Raw genomic sequence first — 4,088 nt, 5'->3', positions numbered from 1 at the left:
AGCCTCCAGGTCTGGACTGAATGGTAAATCTCACATTGTTTAATTGAGAACTTGACCAGCAGTCGTTCACCATTCCAAGAAACCCCCACACTGGTAGCAATGCCACTTAAAGTATTAGAGCCCTCAACAAAACACAGCTTATCAGTTGGCTTTGGTAGGCGTCCCATTCATGGTGATTCTAGATATTGGTGCGAGCATCTGCCTACTTTCTCATGGCTTCTATATTCACAGTCAAGCAGCTACATATTGAATTACATATTATTTTATGTAAATTACTTTCCTTCCATTCTCCCTTACAATACAGTTAGAGCATTATATTAAATTTTTATGAAATTATGTGTGCAAGTGAGCTGTATCATCTATGATTTTTATTTCTAGGTAGTAAAGGGGATGTCACAAAATAATAGTTCTAAAAAGAGGGCATTGGGTTTGACAGGGTTGAGAACCATAGAAGTACAGTGAAACATTATGTTTTAAAGATTTGAAGAGGAAAAAAATCACTCTAGTAAGCCATGTTCAGTTTTTCAATATCCCTCCCAGTCCTCTTACCCCACGCACACCCACTTTTTTTTCTAGGTTTATTTATTTGAGAGAGAGAGAGAGCACGAGCAGGAAGGGCAGACGAGAGGGAGAGAGAATCTGAAGCAGACTCCACACTGAGCGTGGAGCCAGACGCAGGGCTCAATCTCACGATCCTGAGATCATGACCTGAGCTGAAACCAAGAGTCCAAAGCTTAACCAACTGTGCCACCCAGGCACCCCATGCCCACTTTTGAATAGCTGCAATTAGAGTTCACATAGCTACATATAGCTGCAATTACAGTTCACAACGCTATTTACACAGAGTTACAGTTGCCATTAAGAAAACTCCTTTTTGGGGCGCCTGGGTGGCTCAGTTGTTAAGCATCTGCCTTCCGCTCAGGTCATGGTCCCAGGGTCCTGGGATCGAGCCCCACATTGCTCCCTGCTCGGCAGGAAGGCTGCTTCTCCCTCTCTCACTCCCCCTGCTTGTGTTCCCTCTCTCACTATGTCTCTATCCGTCAAATAAATAAAATCTTTAAAAAAAAAAAAAAAGAAAAGAAAACTACTTTTATGGATATGGAAACTGAGGCTCAGAGAAGTTACGCATCTTTGAAGACTCTCTGAGTAGCTGAGACAAGTTTTTAGTCTAATTTTGACTCCAAAATGGGCTGCTCCCAAACCAAATTCTGTTTTCATAATAATTGTTAGTTTTTACTGGTATAAATGATCCTTTGATAAGCATTTGGAAGAGGAGGGGATGAAGGAGGAGATGGAACAGAAGTAACAAGGGGTAGAGAGTGGAGGAGAAGGTGGAGGGGAAGGTGATGAGTAGGGGGTGGGGAGGACAGAGAGAAAGAGAAGGAGTAGATGAGTAAGGTAGATGTTGTAAATCAAATGTGATTTGATTCTACAAGCCAAGATGAAATAAGGAAACATGGAAAACCAAACAAGACGAGCAGCCCAAGACTTGACCCTGATGATCCACTGCAGCCTGGTCCTGGCTGAGCCTCATCAGCCAGGGGCAGCACCTGCCCCTGGTCCTGGCTGAGCCTCATCAGCCAGTGCTCCCTGGGGTTGCTCTGGGGTCCACTCAGAACCTCAGAGCTTGAGGATGAAGCCAGGACCCACGTGGCCAAGGCCCCCTGGTTTGTGGTGGTGAGGGGGAAGCTGGTGTCCTCCACCCATGGACATCAGTGGGGAACTTGTTCATGAGGTCAAAGCCCAGATCTGAGAATTGAGGTGGTACAGGGGCTCTTGATGAAAGTCATGTTCTTAAGTGTGGGGAGGTCATCAGAGCCAGGCCAGATTTTCTCGCTGGGGGTCCCCTGGTCCTTAAACACTTTGTTGACCTGATATATTTCCAACTTGCCAGGAAACAGTGGCTTCTGAGTCAGCAGCTACCCAAAGATGCAGCCTCCCACCCCATGTCCACAGCCAAGGTGTACCGTTGGCACCAAGCAACACTCTGGGGTGCAGTACCACATGGTCATGGCGACCAGAGTATCAACTTCACTGGGGACCCGTACTCCCACGCCAACCCAAAGCCCGCCCCCCCCCACCCTGCCTTGAGGATGCCGGCTGGCTCAGCAGCACTGGATGCCTTGAGGTTGAGGTGCTTGATCCAGTTGTGGGGCAGGTGCATCATGTATACCAGCTGGGCATGAGGGGCTCCCCTCCCCGGATGGGACCGGCTTCACGGTCAACTCCCCCCTCCTGCATCCCACACCAAGGCCGTGCTCCGTGGAGGTCATCACCATGCGGATCTTGTCTATGCTGCCAAGGCACAAGACTGTCTCCCAGGGAGCCCAGGTTGGGTGCTGGGCCCTGAGGATGGCGTCCATCTCCCTCAGCGCCGTGATCGGAAAGCCCTCCTTCTTCTCCCCGTTCAGAGCCTGTCTGTCTGTGTTCTTGTCCTTTGCTCCGTCCACACCCTGCACATGCCTCCTTCCCTCCGGCAGCTCCTGTTTGTCAGCGGTGACAAGGCTAGGGCCTCAGCGCTGTCTTCTTGGGTCAGTGCACTGTCTGCAGGGTGCCCTCACCCCCTTCTTCACTTGCCCCCAGTCTCGGGACAACTAAGATATGCTTCCATTCTCTCGTCTTCCGTCTTTACATTTCTCCTTCACTCACTTCTTCGGCCAAGTCCAGAAGGGTGGTCCTCCTCTTCCTCTTTCTCTTCCTCCTCCACCCCTCCTCCTCTTCTTTTTCCTCCTCTGCCTCTTCTCCCTCTTCTTCCTTCTCCTCCTCTTCTTCCTCCTCTTCTTCCTCTTCCTTCTCCTCAGAACCTGACCCTGATTCCACTGACTAGGACTCAGCTGAACTGTCTCCCTTCCACTGTTGCCGATATCCTGTAGGTGGTGAGCAGGTGTCTCTTCTCCCAGCTCAGAGGCCATATTTGCTCTGGCTTTGTGGCCAGAGTCCTTTCTTTGGCAGGTTCGGTGATGTGCAGAAATTTCCCTTGGAGCCTTGCACTCCCTGCGCTCTGCTCCTTCTGCTCTTCTGCTGCCACCTCCTCTTACTTCCTTTTAACTGATCAAGGCAGTCCCTCTCTCTCCTGGAATGTTCTCCTGCCATCTCCCTCCTGTTTTGTCTTTCCCATTGCCAGCGAACTTTATCCTGCTCTCAGTGTCGTTTCTGTGTCCCTATTCTCTTTCTTCTCTCATTCCAGCATGCCTCCCCCTTCCAAATCGCCATCTACTCATCTCTTTCTCTCTGTCCTCCCCACCCCCTACTCATCACCTTCCCCTCCACCTTCTCCTCCTCCACTCTTTTCCTCTTTCCTGTGATGCCCTTTCTCTTTTGGACACATTTGCTGGGGTGGTTTGACAGACAAAATCTCACCATCCTCCCCTCTGCCTGCCATGGAGTCCTCTCTTCTTGTCCTGAGCTCCTCAGGGCCATCTCCATGTGGGGGTCCCTCCACTTCCCCCCACCCCCGCCATCAAGGCAATTGTGCTGGCAATCATGGTCATCAGAATCTGTTAGCCTCTTATCTCGGTTTTCTCCTCTCGTTCCTTCCGCCGTTCCTTTACTTGAAGAACTGCATCTAGTTTCCACTTTGCAAGAGTGCATCATCCGTTTGAGTTAACATACCCTGTGCGGCCACCGCTGATCCCACAACCTGAGACCAGAACCCAGTCACTTCCTGCATCCATGCATATCTCTTTTTCACCAACCTAAGCTATTTATTTAAGCCACTCTCTGCCATAAGCAAAGGGATGGAAGATCAGTTTTCTGGCAGAAAGGGAAAGAGGTGGAGAGGAGATGCAGAAAGGGAGGAGATGGGGGAGGGAATGGATGGAGGCAGAGAAGATGCAGGTGAAGAAGTGGGAGTGGGGAGATAGAGTAGGAACAGAATCTAGAAGTAGAATCTAGCCCCAACTGCTATTTCTGTGTCCAGAGACAAGTTGCTTCACTCTGTATCTACCTCTCCATTTGCATGGCTCCCTGACCAACGGCACAAGGTAGAAGTAAAGCCAACCAGCACCACAGAAAGGATAGAACTCTGGTAAAGCTCAAAGATGTGTGACAAAAGTGCAAGGAGGCACATTCTCACTTCCTGACAGAGA

The 4,088-nt window shown here is 49.9% G+C and overlaps 1 pseudogene; it reads right to left on the bottom strand.

The window, feature by feature from the left end:
• Positions 1-2,105: 2,105 nt before the first annotated feature.
• On the bottom strand, positions 2,106-3,670 carry LOC118539930 (cyclin-dependent kinase 11B-like; annotated as a pseudogene).
• Positions 3,671-4,088: the final 418 nt, after the last annotated feature.

This window comes from Halichoerus grypus, chromosome 6, assembly GCF_964656455.1.
Source record: "Halichoerus grypus chromosome 6, mHalGry1.hap1.1, whole genome shotgun sequence".
NCBI classification, from domain to species: Eukaryota; Metazoa; Chordata; class Mammalia; order Carnivora; family Phocidae; genus Halichoerus; species Halichoerus grypus.
Note: the sequence above shows the minus strand (reverse complement) of the source record. Positions and strands in the feature narration are given on the sequence as shown.